The sequence below is a fragment of the Macaca nemestrina genome, chromosome 10, assembly GCF_043159975.1.
Source record: "Macaca nemestrina isolate mMacNem1 chromosome 10, mMacNem.hap1, whole genome shotgun sequence".
Lineage (NCBI taxonomy): Eukaryota > Metazoa > Chordata > Mammalia > Primates > Cercopithecidae > Macaca > Macaca nemestrina.
The window spans coordinates 42,499,673-42,512,828 of record NC_092134.1 but is presented as its reverse complement, the minus strand read 5'-3'; the positions used below and the strand labels follow the sequence as shown (position 1 = coordinate 42,512,828).

At 32.9% G+C, this 13,156-nt stretch overlaps 1 long non-coding RNA gene across 1 annotated transcript; it reads left to right on the top strand.

Annotated features, from left to right (window-relative positions):
- Positions 1–310: 310 nt before the first annotated feature.
- Positions 311–12,767, top strand: LOC105483747 (uncharacterized). Its single transcript, XR_988544.2, has 3 exons — positions 311–468; positions 6,444–6,521; positions 12,491–12,767. It is a non-coding gene; the product is annotated as an uncharacterized lncRNA (long non-coding RNA).
- The last annotated feature ends 389 nt before the right edge of the window (positions 12,768–13,156 follow it).

The window sequence follows — 13,156 nt, the reverse complement described above, 5'->3', positions numbered from 1 at the left end:
GCAAGTCTGATTAGCATATATGAGGACAGCAAGGAGACTTGTATGGATAAAATAAAGGGAAAGGGAAGAAAAGAAAGTGATTGAATTGTCCAGTGGGTATGAGGTGGAGGAGAACCAAGGATCCATACCATAATAAGTACAGTCACTCATTGTTTAAGAACGGTGATACGTTCTAAACGTGTTGTTAGGCAATGATGTCATTATGCAATTACTATAATGTTCTTGTGAAATCATAGAATGTACTTACACAAATAGACTACAGCCTATTCCTCTTAGGCTACAAACCTGTACATCATATTACTACATTTAATACTGTAGGTAATTGTAACACACAATAGTATTTGTGGACCCAAACATATCTGAATACAGAGAAGCCACAGTAAAAATATAATATAAAAGATAAAATATGGTACATCTGTATGTGGCACTTACCATGAATGAAGCCTGCAGGACTGAAAGTTGCCCTGGGTGAGTCAGTGAGTAATTGATTAGCAAATGTGAAGGCTTGGACATTAGTGTGCTATACACTACTGCAGACTTTAGAAACATGGTCCACTTAGGCTACACTAAGTTTATAAAAAGTATTTTCTTTCTTCAGTAACAAATTACCCTTAGCTTACTGTAACTTTTTACTTTATAAAAAAATTGTTTCATTTGGGTAATAACTCAGCTTGAAACACACATTGTACAACTGTACAAAAATATTTTTCTTTGTATCTTTATTCTATTGCTTTTTTCCATTTTTTAAACTTTTTCATGTCTTGTTTATGTTTTCAACTTTGTCACTAAAAACGAACACACACACACACACACAAACACACATACACACATATTAGCCTAAATTCAAGGATAAATTTCTTTGAATTTTATCAAACTCAGGGTCAGGATCATCAATATTATTGTCTTCCACCTCCATGTCTTATCCCACTGGGAGGTCTTCAGAGACGTAGCAGGCAGGGAGCTGTCATCTTCTACAATAACAATAACTTATTTTGGAATACTTTCTGAAGGACTTGCCTTAGGTTGCTGTAGAGTTAACTTTGTTTATTTTTTATAAGTAAAAGAAGTACACTCTAAAAATTATTTTAAAAGTACTCTAGTAAATATATAAATCATAAACATAGTTGTTTTTATCTTTATCAAGTGTTATGTACTGTACATAATTGTACTGCTATACTTTTCAATATAAGTAGGTTATTGGATATGAGTTGGGGGTCAGGAAAGAGATTGAGAATGGAGATATAAATCCAGGGGTCATCAGCATGGAGATGGTATTTAAAGATAGTGAGTGGATGAAATCATCTAGGAAGTGATTATAGATGAGATGAGAATAGATCCAAGAACAGAGCCCTGGCTGATTTTGAAGTTTAAAGAACTAGAAGGAATAGACACCAGCAAAGGAAAACAGGAATAAAGGCCTGAGATATAAGAGAAAAAGTAGGTGAATATGGTTCTTTGAAGCTAAAAGTAAAAGGGGATTCAAGAAATTTATCCTAGGATTATTCAGAGATATATATGCATAAACAACTGTATTAGTGTGTGTGTGTGTGTGTGTGTGTGTGTGTGTGTGTTTCTGTGAGGGATAGTTTTTATTTTATAAAATGAGATCATGCTATCCTTAATTATCTAAAACCTACTTTTTTAAAAAAATAATTTATTGTCAAAGAAATTTTTGTATCATCTGTACTCTTAAAATTAAATGTTTTATCTTCAACTTTTTGACTTTCCAGAAGAATTATTATAAAAAAAGTAACATGATGAACTTAAAGTACAGCATGTTAAAAATATTTCTGTGAACTTTTAAAGTAACACTTTCTCTCTTCTGTTTAGTTAGCAAAAATTCTCTTTGTAAAATTCTTAACCTAAAGAAAAAGCAAACCAAGGAACAAGGGAGTAGGAACCAAATTTAAAAAAAAAATCAAATGGTTCTTATTTCTTGCTATCACTATTAGTAAATATCATTGGACACTGATTTTCTTTTATTACAACGAGAAAGTAAGCTTTGAATACAGTGGTTTATTTTATGAAGGAAATTATGAAAACAACTGACAGTTTCTGTACATTCTTGCTGGAGATAAAAGTAGTTTTTATTTTCTTTTTTTCTAGGACTCTAGCATCTGATGGTTTTTCAAAGACAAATTATATGACATTGCTTTCAAATCACCTAAGAGCTCAAGGATTTTTATTAGATAAGAGAGATGAAAATTAAATAATAGTAGTTACAGTAGGTAAATATTAACACATTTAATACAGCAACAATATGGTATACCACTTCACTCCACCTAGATAAACAATAAATTCATTGATTATATTGTATTAAGAGTTAGCAGTAAGCAAGGGATTCATCTCAATGCTCCTCAGATTTTCCCAATGTGTGGGCACATTTTAAAAAGTGAATTAGCTACGTCACAAGGCATTTCATCCATGAAAACATAAGTGAAAATCAAATAAACTTTTCTTGAACACTACCATGTCACTGTCTGGATATTATAAACTGTAATGGGCAATTTGTGCCTTGCTTAATATTTTAGATCATTCATTGCTGTTCAGCATGGAGTGTTTAGAAATATTCATTTTAAAGTAATTCTCTCAAAGGGAGAGAGAAAAGTCTTATAGGGCATTTTTGAGGGCTTTATAAATTGAAGGTGAGTAAAATGGCAAGAACAATTTTTCAGCCAATAACTCTTATGAAGCAAATGTTATAAATATTAGACATGTCATTTAAAAACTGCTGAGTATTTGTGATAGAACTTAAAACAACATTGAAGTCTCAGTATGAAAAACTGTCCCAAAAAAAAAGGGTGGACAAGCTTAGTCTTTTGTTCTTCTTCAACTACCTATTAAATATCCTTCCGCTTCTTCATTTATAACTTTATATTTTGAAAAATCAGCAGGATTGAAGTAGATTCCATGTGCAAAACTGCTTGCTGAACAGATTCTTAGTAAGCAAGTAAAAAGGGATTGCATGTTGCGAAGATTTCTAAACTGGCATTCATTCAAATCAGGCATGTAATCTCAGCTCTGTGGCTAATTAACTGTTTAATCCTGTCATTTGTGTCCTTATATACTATGTTTCCTGTTCTGTAAAATGAAGAAAACAAGCCACAACTATGTACATATTCATGAGAACAAAAATGAGATGTTAAAATAAAACTTTTAGATTAAAAGCCAATTCAATTAGTGCATTCTTTTCTCAGTAAATACAGGATATACTCTGTAGCTTTGAAATTAATAAAATTATTAAGGTATATGAATCTTGCTTCTGTTTGTAGAAGCTATGCTCATCCTCTGTAGACTCTTTTTTTTTTTTTCTTTCCTACAGAGATAGTTTCTGTTTTCATTTGTTCTTTTTCCTCAGAGGATTTTGTTTTGTTTTCTGTTTACACTTTTCCAACATTTAGGTTAAAACTGCTTTCAGTTTTCATAATTCTTTCCTTGCTTTATATTTTTGTCCTTTCCTTTTGTAATTCCTCTAAATTGACTTTCTTCAGCATCAATTGTGCTCTTTAGAAGCAATTAAATATTTTAGTTTCTCACTGTTATTCTTGGAATTAAGTTGTTTTTTTGAGGGAGGTAGAATTTTATTTTGTGTGTTTGTGTGTGTGTGTCTCCTACATCACAACAGATATTTGCTGAATGGCTCTCAGTTGTCTCCACTCGTCGATCATCTTTGTTTTCTATAGATCATAACATGTTTTCTTGTCTTGCCAAAAACACAAAATTCATGTGCTCTAAATGTCCTTCTATTTACTTTAGAAAACAATTTTCAGAATTAAGTTCTTACTTTTATTCTTCATGACAGCTCTTGACTTTTCTAAGGTCTCATTACATTTGGGTTTTTTGCTTGCTTTGTTTAATATTCAGCTATTCTTGGATGGAGTGTGATGATTCCAGACCTAGAATTTTCCATTTGGCAGTGTTGGTAGCACTGAGTCCTTAGCTATCTTACTGGGTGCTTATTAGGCTCTATTATAAACCTCCCCACTTAGATCTAAACCAAGAGGCTATGCTAATGTACAAGTATCATAAATCACTTTGTGATATCCAAGAGAAATGTATTAAAGTGGGCCTGTAGAACTGAGGTTCAACCTCATTTAGGTTCTCTAACCTGGGAGATTTCTTGTTCTTTGGTACAGAAGAAGGACATGAAACACCACATCTCAAAACATACAGTGCTTCTAGTGGCCTCTCTATTTCATTTCCAATAATAAATTTTTACTTTTGCAATTATCATCACATGGTATAATTGCTTTCTGTGTGTAGTATCCTAGTTCCTGCCATGTTACCTACTGAGTGGTATCATTGAAGGAATCCGGGCAGATAAAACCTGATGGGAGGTGTTTGGTCGGGAGACTGGCTCTATCTCGAAAATTAGTTCCTAAGCATTCAGGAGGATGAATGACAATTTTGTGTTTCTTGGTTAGGAAACCACAGAATAGTGCTGTGATCAATGCCTTTAATTTTTGTTTTTTTTTTTTAATTCTTAGGAAGCAAGTAGAAGGTGGGGTGGGAGGTAGTTCTCTGTGGTGTTCTGTGGGCATACTTCATTTTATAGCACTTCACAGATACTGTGTTTTAACAGTTGATGGTTTGTGGCAACCCTGTGTCAAGCAAATCTACTGGTGCCATTATTTCAATAACACGGGCTCACTTCATGTCTCCATGTCATGTTTTGGCAATCCCCACAATATTTCAGACTTTTTTATTATTATTATATTCATCATGATGATCTATTATCAGTGATCTTTGATGTTAGTGTTGTAATTGCTTGGGGCACTGCAAACTGCGCTCATACAAGATAGTGACATTGATTGACAAATGTTTGTGTTCAGAGTGATCCACCAACTAGCCATCCCCCCATTCCTCTCCCTCTCCTGGGGCCTGCCTAGTCCCTACCCGTAAGAATTTTGAAATTAGACCAATTAATAATCCTACCGAGGGAGGCCTAACAACCTTTAAGTGTTCAAGTGAAAGGAAAACCACACATCTCTCTCTATATATATCAAAAGCAATAAATAATTAAGCATAGTTAGGAAGGCATATCAAAAGCTGAGAGAGGCTGAAAGCCCAATCCAGAGCAAGGTCCTAACTCACTCCAATTCTACCAAGGCAGAGAGAGGTGAGGGAGCTGCAGAAGGAAAGCTTGAAGCTAACAGTAATTGGTTCATGAGGGTGGAGGTGTGACGGGTATTTCGGTAATGTATTTCTCAACACGTCTTCATTAATAATGCACTAAGAGTGAACCCTTGGACTTTGCCAACTAGTTTTCTTGTATTTTCTTCTGCTGTTTGCAGTTTTTGACATTTTAGGGGAATTTTTTGTAAACTTTCATGGGTATTCACTGTAAAGTTGAGAGGAGGCACACTATGCACTACAGAATGCCTACATGTGAATCAAAGAGCTTTTGAGGCCCATTTGAAATCAAGGAGACTATTCTAGATTGCTTCTTATATATGCCTATATTTCCTCTAAGCCTTTGTGACAGTTATTAGATTGGGCTATAAAAATTTGAGAGTATATTGAAAACACATAAAGAAGCACTTTAATAGAGAAATGCAAGGTCATAGCTATAAAGAACCAGAGTTTCAACTTTTATATTAGTCTACTGCTGAGTTCTTAAACAAAAATATACTGTTCTAACTATAAAAATTTAAAGGCAAAGGGAATCAGGAAAAATTTCTTTTTAAACTTTCAAGGAGTAATTTCCCAATTTTTCATATTCACATTAAGTTCTGAATCCAATTATAAATAATTGCTTAAATATACCAGATAGAGAAAAGAATCTTGAGTTTCAAATAATGAAATATTCCAACTCTATCACCAAATACATTGTAATGTTAATCATGAATCACAAATCATGGAATTTTAAAAGCCCCTTAGCAAACCATCAGATAAAACAATCAGATAAATTTTGATAAATGTTAAAATGTGATGCACTCACCCCTCCTATACCCAGAATATGATAACCCTTCCATAAAGTATTTACCATGTTTTATTGATCATCACTGGAATAAGTTTTTCTATTCAAACTGGCATAGAGGTCATCAACTTCTAATCTACATAATTTAATTTTGCAACTATCAGAACATAATATTGAATATATAACATCAAACTACAATCCAGAGATTTTGATCTCCCATCTTCTTCATTAAAAATAAATTATTTAGATTAGCCTCTTGAGTTTAGATATGATCAAAGTTATCAACAAGCATATTACTTTGTCAAATGTTACATTACTTTTAAATGCAAGGCCCCAAGACCCTGACCCAGCCTTGCCAAAACATTATACAGTCTAGAAAGACAGACTTTATTGGTTTTGCTTCCTAAATTGATACTACCTGATTAAGGCTCTAAACTTTTCTGATTTCCATTTGTATATAATGTTAGGATAAGTTTTAGCTACTTTTGCCACTCTCATCTTTTAACTTTTATTTGTCCTTAAGACCACAAAATGGGTGTTCCAACTCCCAGCAAAGCAGTTATCCATGCATGCAGAAAGAAGTGGAAGTAAGTAGGAACAGGTAGGGCTTTCTTGAAATAAATGACTTTATCTGTTATTAGCCTAGAAACATATCATATGACTACCCCTAGTTGCAAGAGACTCAAGAAGCAGGGTTTTCTTTTTTTTAGCAAGACATATTGGCACCTCAAGCAAATTTCAAACCATTACTGAATATCTGCTATCTAATTGATAATGAGCAACCAGCAGTATCTGCCTTATGTACACTTCCATTACTGTTATATTAGTGAATATTTGTACAAATTGTCCAGGGAAGGGTAGCTAAATTATTGAAATACATTATTATATCAGCTGCAAGTAGTAAAATTTTCTTCCATTTTTATTTTCCCTTATTTGTCTTCTAGAACCTATTTGCTTTTTCTTGTAAATTCAAGTTGCTATTGACAATAAATTTTGATCTCTTTATAAATATAATTCGTTGATAAATGACATTCTTTGTAATTGGCATTTTCATTCTATAAATTTATCATACTCTTCTAGGACAAATGAAAATTTTACGTTTCTTTTAAAGAAATGAAATTTCATTTTAATATTTCACCTAGCCAGCCTGAAGTTCTGATTAAACATTTCAAATTTCACAATATAATATTAACTGTATCCCCTAATCTGGTTGTTCTTTAGAGGATAAATATGTACTTATTTGAAAACATGGAATCATTGCAGTCCATATACTTTACAGAGAGTATGCCACTATCTTGATGCTCAACATTTATTAATCTATTTTAGATAAATAATTAGGAGAACAGCTTAATAGCCAAGTTATTTTCAAAAATTGTAAACTGTATTCTAATATCTCCATAATATTCTTGTTGGAAATATCTTTATTTGAAAAATACATTTCTAGCTTGCAAGATAGAGTTCACTCTGAATTATATAAATGACCTTATCAAGCAGACAATATCGTGAGCAGTTTGATTCAAACAAAGCCTGATACTCAATATTAGAAAACTGGTTACATATGATGAAGTATGAATTATGGATCAGTGTCTTATAAGAAGCTTTCTAACATCTGGTAAACAAGAATGTGCTGTCACTCAAATAATTCAACTTATTTTATCTATTTGAGATATCTTCCCAAACAAGGTGACCCAAGCCTTCCAATAACTCCCACAGTAATCCTCTTGGACAATATATCTCAGTTCTTGAGGTTCATTTCCCTTATTTTCCGGGCTTCTGCCTGTCACAACACTCACAGGATTTCTCCTCTTTTCTTTCACTGCTACCTTTGAGGATTGTATGCCTTTTTCAAATGATCTAAGAAGTTTGGGATTATCCTTCCCTTCACAGTACCGTCTAGATTCTGAGAGGAATTTTCTCTTCTGTCACACGAAATTTTAACCTAGGACCTTATTATTTGCTTGATTATGTCTTAAGTTCTATTCATTTACCCAAAGTCTACCTACAAACGTAACCTGATTTGTATCTGCCTTGATCAAATATCTCATTTGATAATCAAAATGAGACACCTGTTTAAATACCACCTGTATTTGTGACTTACCTTTTTTTTTTTTTGGACAGAGTCTTCCTCTGTCGCCCAGGCTGGAGTGCGGTGGTGAGATCTCGGTTCAGTGCAAGCTCCGCCTCCCGGGTTCACGCCATTCTCCTGCTTCAGCCTCCGGAGTAGCTGGGACTACAGGCGCCCGCCCGCACGCCCGGCAAATTTTTTTTTTTTTTTTTTTTTTTTTTTTTTTTTTTTTTTAGTGGAGACGGGGTTTCACCATGTTAACCATGATGGTCTCAATCTCCTGGTCTCGTGATCCGCCCCACTGAGCTTCCCGAAGTGCTGGGATTACAGGCATGAGCCACTTGAGCCACCGAGCCATTTATGATTTATCTTAACTGTGATGATTTATTGCTTTTGCCTACAATATCCAGTAGTTTATTGACCTACTAACTCACCTCTGTTTTCAGATTTCAGTAAAAATTAGATCTTCAGAAGAAAGATGGTCCACACATGTATTTGTTATTTTTCTTGTCAACTTCCTTTCTCCAATTATATATTCATGAATAGACTTGTTAATAATTATTTTTTTCATGCTATCTGCTTAGTTACCATGCCAATATGTTTCTAAAAAAAGAAAACCATTTATCTTTCACAATCCATAGACATATAGACATAAATATATTATAAATACATAAACAGTAATTTTTCCAATATTTAAAATTGTCTTACGAAAGAGATGTTCAAAGTGATATATGAAGGATGAGCTATAATTTACCAGAATAAACTTAATAAGCTAGTGGCCAAATAGACAGACAACGGGATTCTTCAATTTAATAATCACAGTGACTGTGATAGGAAAGAAAAAGCTGTAGTAATTTTTAACAACATTGTTAGATTTATACACACGTTGATGGATTGTAATTAGTCCGTTCTCATGCTGCTATGAAGAAATACCTGAGACTGGGTAATTTATAAAGGAGAGAGGCTTATTGACTTACAGTTCTGCATGGCTGGGAAGGCCTCTGGAAACTTAACATCATGGCAGAAGGGAAAGCAGACACGTCCTTGTTAACATGGCAGCAGCAAGGAGATGTGCCAAGCCAAAGGCGGCAAAGTCCCTTATAAAACCATCAGATCTCGTGAGAACTCACTCACTATCACGAGAACAGCAATATTATATAGCATGGATAAAGTATTTAAAAACACTCAGAAGTTTGACTTCACAAATTCACTTCCAGTTGCTTTTTCTTACTAGCTATAATCTTGGTAGAGCTGCTTCTCCTGTAACACCAGAGGGCAAAATTTACATTCTGTTGAATACTATATTTTTTAGAATGTAAACAGTGGCTTCCAGGCACTGTAAATAACTAAAACTTACCTGCTCTTTGTGTTAGTATTCTTATCTGTAAAGTGGGTATAATCATAACATGCATCTTGTGGGGGTTCTGTGAGGATTAAATGAGATAATATATGTAAAGTGTTTATTAAAATGCCTAGAATAAAATATGTGCTTACTCACTCAGTGCTATTAGTAAATGCTGCTGTTATTCCCAATGATTAGCCATGCACTTGTCATGGGCATGACAGTAAAATATAGACCATCAAGTTCAAGACTTCCCTGTTTTTCTCCATATCTTCCCCAGCATTTTTCATCATTTTTATGTATTCCAAAATTTTATATTAAAAGTATTTCTCTGGATTTCCAATTTGTACTGGACAGAAAGAGTGACTCTAAAATCAATTACAGATGTCGTTTTCGGTGTATTACAAACCACTTTCCTGTACTCTATGTAACTTTTGTGTTATTTATCCCTACCATGAATAGTCTAGGTTGTGGAAACGTTCTTCGGTATATGAAATACTTGGGACTATCTAATCCCTTAACCTATTTAAAATTGTTTCATGAAATAGATGCTCAAAATAATATGAAATCACTTGACATGTGTGCATGCACACACAAACAGATACACATACATACATTTACTTTGAAGCACTTTTAACCAAAAATAAGTCAACAGAAAATGATATGTAAGAATTAGCAGAAGGCTCATATGAGGTGAAAATGGTCCACGTTACCAATACTACAAATTTACTAATTTGTAATTTACCTAAATTAGGCTGGCTAAATTACACTTGTTAAAATTTTAAATTAGTGTCAAGATTTTGGATGGCTTACCAATACTGAAAAAGTAATTGAATCTTCATCACACAACTTCAGCTAAATGCTATTTATCTAGTTCTTGATTACTCTTGAAACTGGTCCAGTTTTGAGCCAAATTTTTGGATATAATATAAATACATTTGGTAGATAAAATAGGAAAATATAAAATGGATACTCATATTTGTTAAGTTTTTACCATTACTATATTTCTCAACTATATCTATTACATTATTCTGGAAAATTACAAAGTATGTTTTCTGTCTATAATCCATATTTTGTAGACAATACATACATATGTATAGAATAAATTTTTTTGTTCTTGTGCTAAGTCATGCTCAGAAAAATTAGAACTACATCTATTTTATTCACACAGTCTCAGAAAAGAGAATAATTTAACCATTTGGATATTCAAGCATTAATTTTTATTGCACAGAGTAATAAGATAATGTAATTTTGCAATTCATTAATGCAATGTAATTTTCATTAATTATTGATGTCACTTTTCTTATTCACACTCAACTACAAAAACTTTAATTGCTCTGACAAAATATTGATTTAATATATTAAATGAAAAATAGCAAGTATTTATCAAGAGCACGTATTTTTCTGATCATTTTAGTGGTGACTCCTTTTCATCTATGTTGCAGAGATGCTAGAACTATTTAAAATTGGTTGCTGATACTAAATTCCTAAAATATTCCTTCAATATAACCAAGATAGCTTTAGCAAACTCTCTTGAAGTTTTGCTCATTACTTAGAATAGAAAGGAAATAAGGAATCTTAATCTTACACTGGTAGTAAGAAAGTTAATGAACCATTTGCCTTTTCTAAATTGTACTGATAGTGTAAATTAAAACTAGTTTAATAGCCTGAGCAAAATATGTAGATACAGGGTCATAAAATCTATTATTAAAAATCCTACAGCCCACTAAAACTCATCATTGGATAAAGAAACTGGAGTTTACAAATCAGGGTAGTGATTTTTTTAAATGAGCATGTAATGCTGTTGTTGTTATATTACAAATCCAAAATATTAAAACATACATGAAGTTCTTGACCTCATGTTAGGTCTTCCAATCAATTTAAGAACTCTAAGAACAATGGATATAATAGGCCTATCACATTTCTGTAGAGTAATTGTTAAAACTATCAGTAATTTTAGATACCAAAATCACATAATGTTTTAAATTATTTTTAATAAAGTTTTCAACAAATTTGAGAATATTGAGTCCAACAATGCTATTTTTTCAAACATGCCAAAAATATAAACTTCCTAATAAATTAAACCTGTTTTATTCTCACATTGTCAAAACCATAAAATATGAAAATAAACAAAGAAAAAATAGAACTTTGTGACAAATTATTCATGTTTTGTCTAATTCTGCTCTGGAATGACTCCATATTGAAAAAGCAAATAGCAAATACCTAAAGCTGAAAATCAACATGAATATGGATGCAATAAATCAATACATATGAAATAAGGGAGATGCAATTTTTATTTGCATAAGCAGTATTAAAAAAAAAAAAAACCTCAGTTCCCTCAGTCCTGATACTTTGATCCCAAAGTTATAATTAATAAACCAGTATTTTCATCTAAAAGCTACATAGTGTAGAAGCAAACAGATTTACACGAATGCATATTCCAAAGTGCTATTCTAAATTATCAGGGTTTTTTTTCTGTTATACAATCCAATATGCTACTGAAAACAAAACATGAGATATAGCTGATCGAAAAAAATCATCTTTCTTTTTTTTGGCACCAGACTTTATTCTTGAATCTTAAAGACTTAGGAAAGAAGAAAATGAAGCAAATAAATGAGGTTACATGCCAAGATTTTTTCTCAGACGCTACAAAGTTCCTATAGAATAACTAGACACCTAAGTATAATAATATCACCACTAACATCTTTATTAAAACTGGATGGCCTTCTGTTACTCTGAAAAATGGGATACCACCAAAATTCAGTTCTATCTGCTATACTAAACAGAGAAACCATTTACAACATATAATGAAACAAGAATCTCTTTAAAAATACATGAAGGGCAAATGTGTTTTCTTTATGAGCTTCCCAAATTTGATGCACATTCTAATTTCTTTCTCTTGTAGCTTCCAGGGTTCCATTGATCTTGTGGCGTGGGAGGACTGTTACGGTGTGAGTCTATTACCAGGAGCTATATGACAACATTAATTAAGTTGTGTTTTGGGAAAATGAAAGCAAGCAAGATGCACATTTGCCTTTCTGCCAATAAGCACTTAAGTACAGCAATGTGCAGGAATTCCTGGTACATTAATCAATTTGATCTTTTTCTTTCTTTTGTTGTATCTTTCCTTTCTGACTTCCTTCCTTTCTTCTTTATTTTTTAGTGACAGTCTGTACTTTTGTAATACAGTTGACAGAAGGAACAGCTATTCAACATGAATGCCCTACAATCTCACATTTACAGAGGAGTTTAAGGAAGAATACAAGCAATAAAATTGAGCTTCAGGAGCCACTGGGGCCTATGAGCAGCTATCCTAAATAATTTGTCTTTGTTATACATATGTGGTATTTTGTTTGTGTTTTGTTGGAAGGAAAAAAGCTATTCTTCATATACAGCACTGTTATTATATGAAAGATTATTTAGAGACACTATTCTGAGAAGGTGATCTCTTATTCCATGACTGGCTAAGTATCTGTCTTCCATTCTCACCCTTATTCCAAATGAGTTTTAACTTCATTTTCTAAGTTGCCTTTCTTCAGTAACATCTCTCACAATGACTTTTTTTTTCAATCAGTAAGTTCACAGGTTTTAAGAAAACTGTATCTGTGTAATTGGTACAAAGAGTAAGATCTAAGCTCTTTACATGTGCTGGCTAAGTCCTCAGCAACATCTCCAATCTTTTGTACAGCCCTTCTTCCACACCAAACTGTTTATAGGCTGTGCTGTTTTTACCATGTGATATTCCTTTTGATTTGCTGTCCTCTTCACCACCTTCCATCCCCAACTTTTTTAAGGATTCTTACTTATTTTCAAGATCTATCACAGGTAT